Raw genomic sequence first — 15,510 nt, 5'->3', positions numbered from 1 at the left:
AATGATGACATACTCTGAGGTTGCGGAGTTTAACTGGAAGGTCTAAGTGTTGGGTTAGTAACAACAATAATAAAAATAAATTGAATAACCACAAGTGATACTTAACTCTATTTGAAGCAACTTGGTGGATGAACCATGTCGAGTAGCATGCGAAACAAAAATGATAGAGGCACGCATTAGATTCGCTGTCCTAAAGACAATATCGCCTGCTACTTCCCTAAACAGAGAAATGCTATAACTTCATTGGCGAGTTGCTCCAGGATACAACCATCGTTAGCGTTCCTCATTGTAGCATACAAGAAAACACCCTAAGAATTTGGTAGTGAAACACAACTCAGTGAAACCACCTTGTTTCACACAAAAAACTCATGCAGAAGAAAAAAGCTTGTTTTCTCTTTTCCTCTCATACTCTCTTTTTCCTACTAAAAACCGAGGAGTTATGAGTTGAGTTGTTCTCTTTAAAAAAAAAAAAAGAACAGGAAACCATAATTTTAGAGAAAAAAAAAGAGGATGTTCTTTTTTGTTTCTCTATTCTCTATATTCTCCAAAGGTAAAGAAGTTGCTTTCTCATTTAGTGCTTTGAACGTTCAAAACAAGAAAAGTAATCTTGCATGTGAAAAATAAAAAATATGAGAAAATTCTCACATAAACATATATTTTCAATTAAGGCTTTTGTGAATCTCCAAACAGTGATAAGAAAAAAGTGAAAGAGGCTTCGAACACGAGAATAAAAATAAAGTATGTAGAAAAGGTGTGCAGTGCTTTTGTGAGTTGACAAAACATAAAACATGCGTGAAGATAATGATTTATTACATTTTTTCTTCTCTATTTCAAAAACAGGTTTTTCAATTTCTTTTGCAAAGTTCCAAAAATCAGTTGTCGTCACAAACAAGAAGACTCGTTATTATCAAGAAAAATTCTCAAAGAATGTGTGACACAAACAAGCATGTATTTCGTGTTTGTAATCTCGTATGAAAATGAGAATTATGTTTTAAACATTCACTTTGAAAAACAAGTAGGGAGCAAAAGGTTTAGGGGCCAAACCACATTAAATGTTTTAATTGTTTAAAACAAAATTGTTTTTCCAACAATCCCCCAGATGAATGATAAAATATATCGATAAAACACGAGAAAACAGAAGACATCAAAATTCGTCTAAGGTGTCCCTAAGATTGAACCTTAACTTAGTGAGAAGTTACCTGAACCGCTTGTTGTAATGGTGAACATAATGTCTTGAACCGCCAACAGTGAATGCAATTCAGAAATAACAATCACACTTGATGTCTCCAACGAAAGCTTCCAAGCTCTTGCGGTTGTTCCCATTTTGGCCGTGGCTAAATCCTGGATTAATGAATATCTCTAGAGAATCAGCTCAAATTTTCATAGGAAGCGGCTACCACTTCCAACATCCACATAGGTGAGTCCATCAAGAGTGTCCCGCCACACCCCGCTTTAAACAAAGCAATGAAACCCATTAAGATCTCAACAGATCATCCTTTCTTATGCAGGTAACACTATCACGCGGTTACACCATAGGGAGGGACAAAAATAGTGCTGTCTAGATATCACCATAAATTAGTTGTATCATTGAACCTTGGTCTTGGAGATCCATTCACAAGGTTGAGTATCCTTCATGGTGATTTATTTTATGAGCTTAAGTCCCATCCCCCTCGATGTGTATCTAACTACCTCTCTAGATAAACCTTTCGTCAAAGGATCTGCAATTTTATCTTTGCACCTTACAAAGTCAAGATGACACCAGTAGGTAGTAGTTGTTTCACTGTTTCGTGCCTTATTCATATATGTCTAGACTTTCCGTTATATACACTGTATATTACGCATCCAATAGTATCTTGACTGTCACAGTGGATCGCAATCAATGGCACGGGCTTAGGTCAGAATGGAATCCCTTCCAGGAAAGCTTTTAGCCATTCAACTTCATCTTCTCTATCTTTTTAAAGGATATGATCTCTGACTCCATAGTGGATCGAGTTACACTTGTCTTTTTGGAAAACTTTCACCACATAGACACATCTTCAAGCATGAAGATGTACCCACTTGTGGATTTTGACTCCTCTGAGTCATGTATCCAGTTGGAAACGCAACACCCTTCCAGCATAACAGGATTCTTCCAAAACTTAAGCAAAAGTTTGAAGTGTCTCTCAAGTAATGCAAACTCGGTTAAGAGAGTTCCAGTGATCCTGCCCAAGGTTGCAAGAGTACCTGCTAAAAATACTTACAACGTAAGAAATACCGGTATTATACAATTAATCAATTACATAAAATTACTAATTACGCAAAAAATACTTAAAAGTTGATAAAACACCGTCAACTTGTTCTTTATCAAGTTATAAGTGGGATCACAAAGAGTAGAAGCAGGTTTAGCCTCATCGTGATTAAATTTCTTTAGTGCAATTTCAAAAAAATGAAATTGACTAAGACTATATTCATCAGACATCTCTCTGTTTTTCATCCCTAAGAATACATCGTAGGGTCTAAGTCTTTCATATTCAAAATTCTCATTTAGCATGCTTTTAATGGTATTAATAAAATCAATGTTACTGCTGAATATGATGAACATATCATCGACATGCAAGTGTACAATAACATAAGCACCATCCTCAGATTTAATGTAAACATAATTATCAGATTTATTAATCTGAAACCACTAGATATCATTACAAGATCAATTTTTCATGCCTCTGTTTAGGTGCCTTTGTATTTAATCAATTCGCTTACTTTGTTCTCACAACTAAAAACCTTTAGGTTAGTACATATAAATTTCTACATTTAATTCACCATTTAAACTTGTAGTTTTAACATCCATCTGATGCATATATTCAGATCATGAATAAAAGCAATATTAATCATCATCCTAACAGAAGTGATTCTAGTGACATGTGAATAAGTTTCAAAGAAATTTATTCCTTACTTTTGGTTATAACCTTTAGCTATACTCTAGCTTTATATTTATCTACAGTTCCATCTGTACCAAAGTTTCCTTTTGATGACTACTCAGGAGGACATATAACTTCCTTGTGGGTTTAGTGTTCAGACTCCACCATAAGAGTCACATAAACGAGGCTAAGACTTGTCTTAGCTTTAACTCTCTTACTTCTACTAAGTTCGGTCTCAACATCTTGAGACGGGGTTGCCTAGTCGAAGGAATATCTAAGAGATTGGCATAGACCCTTTTCCGAGGTCTAATCCTCAAAGGAATTATATGTTCAAAAAAAAAAAAAAAATCTCTGGATTCCGTTACAATTTTCATACAAATGTTATCAATGTCAAATCTTATGACTATTAACCTGTATATATGCACTAGCATGATCAGGATAGGTTAGGAATACACAATCCATAATCTTAGGTCAAATTTTTGATTTGCTTGGGAGGAGAAATAGTCAATACCCACTCCCACCCCGCACCCTCCACCCCCACCCCCATCCCCACCCCTGAAGATGTACCCACTTGGGGATTTTGACTCCTCTGAGTCATGCATCCAGTTGGCATTGCAACACCCTTTCAGCACCACAGGATTCTTCCAAAACTTAAGCAAAAGTTTGAAGTGCCTCTCAAGTAACACAAACTCGGTTGAGAGAGTTCCAGTGATCCTGCCCAGGGTTGCAAGAGTACCTGCTAAAAATACTCACAGCGTAAGCAATACCAGGTCTTATACAATTAATCAATTACATAAGACTACTAATTACGCAAAAATACTTAAAGTTGATAAGATACCTTCAACTTGTTGTTTATCAAGTTACAAGTGGGATTACAAAGAGTAGAAGCAGGTTTAGCCTCACCATGATTAAATTTCTTTAGTACAGTTTCAAAAAATGAAATTAACTAAGATTATATTCATCAGACGTCTCTCTGTTTTTCATCCCTAAGACTACATCACTAGGGTCTAAGTCTTTCATAGTCAAAATTCTGATTTAGCATGCTTTTAATGGTATTAATAAAATCAATTTTACTGCCGAATATGATGAACATATCATCGACATGCAAGCATACAGTAACATAAGCATCATCCTCAGATTTAATGTAAACACATTTATCATATTTATTAATCTTAAACCACTAGATATCATTACATGATCAAATTTTCATGCTTCTGTCTTTAGGTGCTTGTGTATTTAATCAATTCGCTTACTTTGTTCTCACAACTAAAAACTTTTAGGTTGGTACATATAAATTTCTACATTTAGTTCACCATTTAAACTTGCGGTCTTAACATCCATCTGATGCAAAAATTCAAATCATGAATAAAAGCAATATTAATCACCATCCTAACATAAGTGATTCTAGTGACATGTGAATAAGTTTCAAAGAAATTTATTCTTTACTTTTCGTTATAACCTTTATCTATACTCTAGCTTTATATGTATCTACAGTTCCATCTGAACCAAGTTTTTCTTTTGATGACTACTCAGGAGGACATATAACTTCCTTGTGGGTTCAGTGTTCAGACTCCACCATAAGAGTCACATAAACGAGGCTAAAACTTGTCTCAACTTTAACTCTCTTACTTCTACTTAGTTCGGTCTCAACATCTTGAGACGGGGTTGCCTTAGGAATAGACAATCCATAATCTTAGGTCAAATTTTTGATTTTCTTGGGATGAGAAATAGTCAATACTCCCCCCTCCCCCCCATTTTTAGGCATACAGGTCAAGAACACAAAAATGGGTTATGCATCTTGCACAATCTTATTGAGAGATTGAAATAAATATTTTTATTTTATACCTCCATAATTATTAAGATTACTCAACATGTTGTGATATTGTGTCAATTAACATACGACGCATAACCAAATTATATTATTACACCAACATTATGATTTAACATGTTCATGTATTCATTATCAATTAATATCATACAAGTTTCACATTATCTCTTTATTCCTCATGTTCTATTATGCTAACAGTTCAAAGCATTACATGAACTTATCTCTAAATATCATATCTCATAGTAAGGTAGATAACCATTGGAAATTATTTTTAAAGCACAACACACACATGTGGAGAACGATAATGTCCATACCTGAAATATTTTTACCTATTTTCCTTCAACTATTTTGATAGTTGAGTTTCTCAAAGAAATGCTTTCATACCTAGATCATTTTGGTTGAAGACTCTCACATGCTTCTTCCGGAGCACGCATTCTAGCACTCCCAGTATTAACCAATAATCTTTTTGGATCAAGTAATTGTACCTCCACATTAGATTCGAGCAATCATTAGTAGGTCACAAAAGATTGGTAACTAAACTATATGCTTTATGTATTCACAAATCAATTTAAGCACACGAACTTCTTGTTGCACCATAATTCTTAACCAAACATGTGATTTAAGTAAATTGATGTTACACAAACATATATAATCCAAGTGATTTTAAACATAAACAAAGTTGATATACAACTGATCGAAGTCATATTATTCCTTGACAAAGTAATTCAAATTTACCTCTACAAAAGATTTTTGCTTATGTCATAGGAATTGGTTGCTAGCCACATGCTTAAGTTATCATGAGAATTAAATTTCAACTAAATATCCTCTAAGTAATCAGTACTACATGTTCCCATGATATGCCCAAAGTGATAGCACATCACTAATCAAAGGTTGCTAGACATAATTAAGAGATTACACACATTTCACATTTTCTGGACAGACATGCACAACAATTTTCCAAATACCTTATCTCTCAAACTGCATATCCAAATTAGACAAATTAAAAAGGGGTTTAAAGTTAAGATCCAGAATTAAACATCCAGTTTGGATCAAAATTTCCAAAACTCTTAGTTATGCCAGAGAAAGTTAATTGTTTAGCAGAGTATTTTCTACCCGCCAGAATTTTCCAGAAACGTATCACAGTTTTGTAAAATATTAAATAAATACGCTTACAACTCCAAAAATCATGAAATTTGGTGGGGTTACCAATCAAGATGTCTAGTACCAGAAACCAAATACCTTTAGTTCCGAGCAAGTCGGGGTGGGGAAGAGATTATATCTCGTGAAGATCTTATCTCATAAAAGTATTTCTAAGTTTCTACGCCGGCTCGCCAGCCTGGGCAACCTGTCCGGAGACAGTATTCAATCCTTGGCACATTCCGTGCCGCAGGTGTAATAGGGAGTGGGCACGCTATTATAGTAGGGTTTACGCATTCGCGACCATTACCGTAGCATACCCACTATATCCCTGCCGGAGGAGTCCCCCCCCCCCCCCCCCCCCCCCCCCCCCTCACAATATGCCAGTATTGTTTCACTTGTTCACGACTTCGAGGGACGATTAACGATACCTTCTCGGTAAGATATGTATATGAACCAACCAATCTTTACCGAAGATAAATCTGGAAAGGTACTGAAGAGGTAATCGGGCTTTTCGTTCAACGCACGGGGCGGAGAGCCAACCAGTACCCAAGAACCAAACACCACTAATACGCCAACACGTATTTTCCATCAAGAAACGACCGTCTCTAGTAGGAAAAACCCGCCAATCATTTTAAGGCCAGGCGAGCACGAGCACCAGGCACAAGTAGTTCCAAGCGGACAAGCTGTGCGCGAAAGATCGAAAGATCTATCTTACCAACGGATAGGTAAGATTAAGCAAAAAACGGGGGGAACACCATTGAGACTTTGTCAAGATAGGCAACAGAAACCAAAAGGGGGCACGATACTGACATGAAGAGGTAATCGGGATTGTCGTTCGCTACTAGGGGTGAAGAGACAACAAGTACCAAGAACCAAACACCACTCATAGGCCAACACGTATTGTCCATCGAGCAACAATAGTCTCGAAAAGAATTAGCAACTCATTTCAGTGATGACAAGAGGGGCACTAGCTCCCGAGACAGATCATTCCGAATGGACACACTGTGTGTGAACAAACTGTCGTAGACGTCTAACTCAAACCGCGAATAAAAAACCTACCTCTTTTACGTGGGTCACTTCTCTCCACTTCCGTCTATCCAACGCATCTTCCTCCATTATATTCCGGTTCTCCAAGTCACACTTCACCGACTCATCCCACGTAAGTTTTGGTCGGACTCTACGTTTCATCCGACCCTCAGCTCACAAAATGCGTCCTAAGCGAACCGGTGCATCAGGAGGTCTTCGACATATGTGCCCAAACCAGCGCAACCGATGTTGGGCGAGCATCTCCTTGATTGGTACTACCTCCAGCTTCTTGTGAACGTATTCATTCCTGATATGATCATGCCTTGTGTGTCCGCACACCCATCTCCGCATACGCATCTCAGTTGTGCTCAGTTGTCTGGTGTCCCGGTCCTTCGTCGCCCAACACTCAGCGCCATACAACGTCACGGGCCAAATCACAGTTTTGTAGAAATTTCCTTTCAACATTAGGGGGCCGGGACTTTTCGGTCGCACAAGATGCCTGATGCTAATCTTCATTTTGCCCATCCTGCTTGGGTCCGATGTCTAATGTCCTCTTCAATCCCACAATCGCTTTGGATCATCGATCCCAAATAGCAAAAGGAATCCTTCCTAGGTACTAGTTGTCAATCGAGCAAAACATCCCCACCATCCTACCTGGAATCACTGAATTCGCACCTCAGATATTCAGTATTGGTCCTACTAAGTCTGAATCCCTTCGATTCTAGAGTTTGTTGCCAATACTCTAGTTTCTCCTCTACTTCTGTCTTGGACTCTCCAATCAGCGCCACATCATATGCAAACGACATGCACCATGGGACCTCACCTTGTATGTACCTCGTTACTTGATCTATCACTAGCGCAAATAAGTAAGGACTCAACGCTGGTCCTTGGTGTAGCCCAATCTTTATTGGAAAGTCGTTCGAAATGCCATCGCACGACCGAACGCCAGTAACCGATCCATCGTACATATCCTTAATTAAGTTTATGTATTTCAGTGAAACCCTTTTCTTTTCCAACGTCCACCACAGTACCTTGCGCGGTACTCTATCATATGCTTTCTCCATGTCGATAAACACCGTGTGTAAGTCTCGCATTTGCTCTCGATATCTTTCCATTAGTTGTCTTACCAGGAAATTGCTTCCATTGTCGATATTCCGGGTATAAAGCCAAACTGATTATTCGTTATGCACGTTTCCTTTCGAAGACGCCAATCGATGATCCTTTCCCAAATCTTCATGGTATGGCTCATCAACTTGATGCCTCTGTAATTTGAGCAGTTTTGAATATCTCCTTTGTTTTAGAAAATCAGGACAATAATGCTTCTTCGCCAATTCTATGGCATTCGATTTTCCTGGAATAACTTGGTTAACCAAGATATTCCTTCATCTCCCAGACACTTCCACACCTCGATAGGTATGTTATTAGGTCCCAAAGCCTTCCACCTTTTGGTCCCTCTTAGGGCCTCGATAGGTATGTTACAAGATGTCTAGTACATCATGTTAAAAGGAGTTGATAAAAATCTACCTGAGTTAAGAGATAAACTCAAAACTCTACAGGTCAACAACATTTTAATTTTTGTGATTGTACTACATGTAGTATGTTCAGGGATGAGTCTAGGTCTAGTCCACTGTCCATCAACTTTTTCATCAGACGAATGAAAGCTTTTTACCTTACGCATAGAAGTATTTTTAAGGAATTTTTAAAAGTTATTTTTTTACAGCGTTTGTTGTGTTAAAGTTCTCTGCAACTTCTATCAAGAAACTTTAGTCTACTCCATTTCAAGTGCAAACCAATTTGATCTCAGTATATATGTTTCCTTTTTCTATCTTTAGTTTAATACTCAACTCGTTATAGAGCTTTTGAAAGCTGATTCAAAAAAGAAACAAAGATGAACATTTTTAGATTTCCAAATTTAGTAAACACAAACCATTTACAAATCAATCAATCATTCAATTTTTGATTATTAAATCCAAATGCTTTAGTACTCTTTCCACTAAACTTAGTATTTTGCAAAAATATTTTTCTTTATTGTTGTTACAAATATTAAACTAGAAAATATATATATTTTTTTAGACCTGAAATTTTTATTTATATTTTGATTTATTAATTAAATTGGTAATTATATTACAAGGCAGGCAAGCGAGCAACTAGAATATTATCTTCAAATTGTTGGGTTAGTAACAACAATAATAATAAAAATAAATTGAATAAGCACAAGTGACACCCAGCTCTATTTGCAGCAACTTGGTGGATGAATCACGTCGAGTAGCATGTGGAACAAAAATGATAGAGGCACGTATTAGAAATGCTATCATAAAGACAATATCGCATGCTACTCCTTTAAATAAAGAGATGCTATAGCTTCATTGGCAATCTGCCTCTAGGATACAACTATTGTTAGCGTTCCTCATTGTAGCATACAAGAGAACACCCTAAGAATTTGGCAGTGAAACACAACTCAGTGAAACCACCATGTTTCACACAAAAAACTCATAGAGAAAAAAAATAGATGAAGAAAGCTTGTTTTCTCTCTTTCTCTCCTACTCTCTTTTTCCTACTAAAAACAAAGGAGTTATGAGTTGAGTTGTTCTCTCTAAAAAAAAAAAACAAAAAAAAAACAGGAATCCATAGTTTTAGAGATAAGAGAAAGTTTCCCATAAGGACAGATTTTAGGGATCAGTCAAACACAAACTTATCAGGTTTATAGCGTTTGCTTGCTCTGATACCAATTAAAAAAGCGGGAGGTCTAACAACCACACCCAATATATCGCTTAGCAATTTGTATGGACTAACTCCGATATACTTTCAAGATAATCAACTATACAGTCAGACTCAATCTTAAGAAAAGTATATCCAAGAGTTATATCTCTATTTCTCAATTCAATCTACAATCAAACAAATGGGAATTTGTGAGCCCGATTAAATATAAGAAATAACTTGGACGGTATCAAAAACCAATATCCAAGTGTCAATCAATATAATCAACAAACAAAGGTTGGATTCAAAATTTATTGAACTTACAAACAACCTGTGATATTTCAATTATATAGAAAATATAATGCGGAAAAGAAATAACACAAACACCAGAAATTTTGTTAACGGGCCGGGAAACCGCAAATGCAGAAAAACCCCAGGACCTAGTCCAGATTTGAACACCATACTTTATTAAGCCGCTACAGACACTAGCCTACTACAAGTTAACTTCGGACTGGAGTGTAGTTGATACCTAACCAATCTCACACTGATCAAGGTACAATCGCGTTCCTTACGCCTCTAGAACCATGTGGATTCTGCGCACTTGATTCCCTTAGCTGATCTCACCCACAACCAAGAGTTGCTACGACCCAAAGTTGAAGACTTAATAAACAAATCTGTCTCACACATAAAATTATATTGAATAGATAAATTTGTCTCCCACAGATATACCTATGAGTTTTGTTCTGTATTTTGATAAATCAAGGTGAATAGGCACCAACTGATAAACCGTACTTATATTCCTGAAGAACAGACTAGTAGTATCAATCACTTCACAATAATCTTAATCGTATGGTAGTGAAACAAGATATTGCGGAATCACAAACGATGATACGATGATGTTTATGACTACTTTTTATCTTGCCTTTCGGAGATTAAATCTCGAGCAAATCTTAGAGAACATAGTACTCAATCACGATAGAAAACAACAAGATCAGAACACTCAACTACAGAGAAAAAAGTTGGGTCTGGCTTCACAATCCCAATGAAGTCTTCAAGTCGTTAACCTACAGGGTTTTGAAAAAACCTAAGGTTAAAGGAGAATCGACTCTAGTCGCAACTAGTATCACACAGGAGGTGTAGGGATTAGGTTTTCTAGTTGCTAGAGTTCTCCCTTTTATATTCTTCAAATCAGGGTTTGCAATCAATGCTACCTTGGTAACAAAGCATTCAATATTCACCGTTAGATGAAAACCTGATTAAGACTCAAGCTAATATCTTTCAACCGTCATATCGAACTTAGCTTGTTACACACAAATGAAAAGTGACTTCATTTAGATATGAGTAACCGTACCTAAAAGTGTGCACCTTGTTGGCTCAACAGTAGTTAACCGAAGTTAGCCATATGAACACTTTCATATCAACCATATTCATCTTAACCATAACTAGTTCAAATGACTCAAATGAAACTCGTTCTAGAGTTGTTCAATTGTTTATATTCTCATAGAAGTATACAAGACACAATTGAAGCAAAATGGATTTTGATTCACTTGAGTCAATTCAATGAACATTATAACCACGGTTTGCAAAAGATTGCATTCTTTTATATATAAATGTATTAGTTCATGAACAAACTGATTTTAAAACATAACCTACTCAAGTATGCAAACGGGTACATATACCTAAGTGGCCGGACTAAGTTTGGGTTCTCCAGTATGCAAACGGGTATGAATACCTTCCAAACTCAGTTGAATTTCTGTAACTTGAAACTAACGCCAGTGCGCATACCGGTATGCATAATAAGTTCCCGCACTTTCATTAACTAACCAGTACGCATACATGTATGCATACTATGGTTCCCGGACTTGGAATAACTTGCAATAGTTAGCATACAAGTACGCATACTGTGCTATATCCAATTATGGTTAATTGTTCTAAACTCCCATTTCAATCATTGAAACATTCTTAGAAGACGACAATAGCTGTCTCACACAAACTATTAGCTTCAAAGTAATTTTCAAGTGATTGAATTAACAATACGAAACATTCCGAGTCTACATCAAATGACCGTCTCACACAAATCATCTAAGATGTTACAAGACGATTTTCACATGATCATCTTTTGACTTTAGTCAAGAATATAAGATGAACTTGGTTAGAACGAAATATTACCAACACATATTTCGAGAAATATGTAAGCGAGTTAAACTCAGATAGAAATATCAAATGTGTATAATTGAAGTCTATCCAGCTATACGACTTTTTTCTCAAATAGGAGATTTAGTAGATAGATTTTTGAGTGATAGATGAGTTCAAGTCTCCACATACCTTTTATTGATGAAGTTCCACGAGCTCCCCTTCGTAGTTCTTCGTCTTCAATCGATGAACGTCGTGAAGTCTAATGCTCAACTATACTTACTATCCTAATCCGAGACTTAGCTATAAGTAGACTAGAAATCAAAACTTATAGTTTTGGCAACTAGACTTGAAAAACAAGCTTGAGATAGCAACGCTTGCGAGTTCGATTGAGCAGTGCTCTAACACTTTTATTATTTGTACCCATATGAAAACTTGGTGTTTAACGCGATTTTTTTTAAAACATGTCTAGACAGTGAAAAGCAACTGGAACATGGTGTGGACATAACATTATGTGTTTAACATACTGCAAACATTAAAACACACACACACACACGTACACGCGCGCGCACACACACACACACAGACACACACAACATTATCCTTATCCGAGACATAGCTATAAGTAGACTAGAAATCAAGTATATAGTTTTGGTCAAAATGAATTAATATTTTCAATAGATAACGATGAAAAAGTACAGTAGGAATGAAAAAACCAATATGGTGACACTACACTGTATGATTGTGTCGGTTCTGTTAGAGCACTGCTCGGTCGAACTCGCAAGCATGTCTCTCAAGCTTGTTTGTCAAGTTTAGTTGATCAAAACTGTATACTTGATTTCTAGTCTACTTATAGCTATGTATCCTATTAGGATAGAATGTGTAGTTGAGCTTGCAGGAACTTCATCAACAAAAGGTATGTGGAGACTAAAACTTATCTGTCATTTAGAAGTCTATTTTATTCTATCTTTTGACTTCACGACGTTCACCATTTAAATACGAAGATCTACCGAGGATCTTGTAGGAACTTCATCAACAAAAGGTACGTGGAGACTAAAACTTATCTATCACTCGGAAGTCTATTCTATTATATCTTCTAACGAGACTAAGTCATATAGATATATAAGCTTTTACATTATACATATTTGATATTTCAGGCCGAGTTTATATCGTTTATCTATTTCTTGAAATATGTGTTGAAATATTTTTGCTTAGCTATGTTCATCATATTCTTTACGAGTTTAGTTGAAAACAATCTATTTGTTGGAAATTAGATATTAAGTCAAAAGATGATCATGTAAAAATTACCTTGAACATCTTATATGATTTGTGTGAGACAGTCATTTGATGTTAGCATGGGAAGTTTTGTATTGATCATTCGATCACTTGAGAATTATTTGAAGCTAATGGTTTGTGTGAGACAACCGTTGTCGTCTTCCAAGGATTTTTCAATGATTGAAATGAGAGTTTAGAACAATTACCCATGTCTGGATACAAAACGGTATGCATACCTAGTATGCGAACTGTATTATGATAATTCATGTCCGGAACTCTTGTTTGCATACCTAGTATGCGAACGGATTTACCTGAGAAGGTCTGGAAATCTTGTTTTCGTACCTAGTATGAGAACGGGTTTACCCGAGTTGGGTCCGGAACGGTTTTTCGCGAACCGGATTTGCGAACAGCTTGACTAGGCCAAGGTCCAGAGTTGTTGTTCGCATACCTGGTTTGCGAACACAGTGGTGAAGTTACAAAATTGGTTATGTATTATTCTCATAATCATGAACTAAAACATTTATGATCTAAGAAATGAAATCTTTGCAAACTGTGGCTTAATGTTCAAGAATTGATTCTTGTAAAAGTACTTTGTACGATTACGAATCAAACCGATTTCAATTCAATTTATTCATATACATTTTTATGAGATAGTGAACAATTGAAAAACTCTATTTGAAATACAATTAGATTTATTTTATTATCTTTCATGATTGATTGATCTTCATATTTTATCTAGAAGTGTTAGATGAATATGGTTAAGACAAAAGTGTTCATATGGCTAATTTTGGTTAACTGTTATTGGGCCAAATCAGTATACACGTTTAGGTATGGTAACCCATATATCTAAATATAAATATATTTCATTTGTGTATAACAATCTAAGACCATACAACGGTGGAGATTGATTGCTTTATGCAGACATAGCTTGAATCTTAAATCAGGATTTCATCTAACGGTGAATATTGAATGCTTTGTTACTAAGCTATCTTAGCTTTGATTGAAAGAAACCTTGGTTTAAAAGACTATATAAGAGAGAACTCTAGCAACTGGAAAACCTAATATCCGCACTTTCTTGTGTCCTAGTTGCGTACTAGAGTAGATTCTCCTTTAACCTAGGTTTTTCCAAAACCATTATTAGGATAACGACTTGAAGACATCATTTGGGATTCGTGAAGCTAGGTCCAACTATTTTCTATATAGTTGCGTATTCTGATCTTACTTATTCTATCATATTGAGTTTTATTCTCTATTATTTACTCGAGATTTATCTCCGATGGGTAAGATATAAAAACTTATCACAACAGTTCTTCGTCTTAGACTCTTGTGATTCCACAATAACTTTTCATGTTAATCAGTTGGGTTATTGTAAGGTGACTAATATTTCTAGCCCACTCTTCGGGAGTATAAGACCGGATTATTAGTTGGTTCATGTTCACCTAGATTTATCAAAATACGGAACAAAAACCGAATAAGACATATCCGGAGGAGACAAATTAGTTTATAAGTCTTCGACTTTGGGTCGTAGAAACTCTTAGTTGTGGGTGAGATCAGGTAAGGGAATCAAGTGTGCATAATCTGGCGTGCTTCTAGAGGCGTAAGGAACGCTACTGAACCTTAATCATTGTGATATTTGGTTAGGGCTCAACTAAATTCCAGTACGAAGTTAACTTGTAGTAGGCTAGAGTCTGTAGCGGCATAATACAATATGGTGTTCAAATCTGGACTACGTCCCGGGGTTTTTCTTCATATGCGGTTTCCTTGTTAATAAAATTTCTGGTGTATGTGTTATTTCTTTTCCGCATTATATTTATTTATATAATTGAAATATCACAGGTTGTGCGTAGTTCAATCAGTTGATAAATCCGACCTTATTTGTTGGATAGAACTTGATTGAAACTTGGGCATTGGCCTTTGGTACCGTAAAAGTTATTTCTCATATCAATAAGGATCGCAGATTTATATTTGTTAGAGCACTGCTCGGTCAAACTCGCAAGCGTTGCTATCTCAAGCTTGTTTGTCAAGTTTAGTTGATCAAAACTATAGTATTGATTTCTAGTTATGTCTCATATTAGGATAAAATTTGTAGTTGAGCTTTAGACTTCACGACGTTCATCAATCGGTTGAACGAAAAAAGAGCAAGCTACTCCTTGTATTGAAGACGAAATCTACTGAGGAGAGCTTGGAGGAACTTCATCAACAAAAGGTATGTGGAGACTAAAACTTATCTATCACTCAGAAGTCTATTCTATTCTATCTTCAAATGAGACTAAGTCGTATAGCTATATAGACTTTTACATTATACACATTTGATAATTTCAGATGAGTTTATCTCGCGTATCTATTTCTCGAAATATGTGTTGGAAGATTTTTTCTTTAACTATGTTCATCATTATCCTTGACGAGTTTAGTTGGAAATAATTTATTTGTTGGAAACTAAATATTAAGTCAAAAGATGATCATGTGAAAATTGCCTTGAAACATATTACATGATTTGTATGAGACAATCATTTG

Source organism: Papaver somniferum, chromosome 6 (assembly GCF_003573695.1).
Source record: "Papaver somniferum cultivar HN1 chromosome 6, ASM357369v1, whole genome shotgun sequence".
In the NCBI taxonomy this organism is placed as follows: Eukaryota; Viridiplantae; Streptophyta; class Magnoliopsida; order Ranunculales; family Papaveraceae; genus Papaver; species Papaver somniferum.
Note: the sequence above shows the minus strand (reverse complement) of the source record.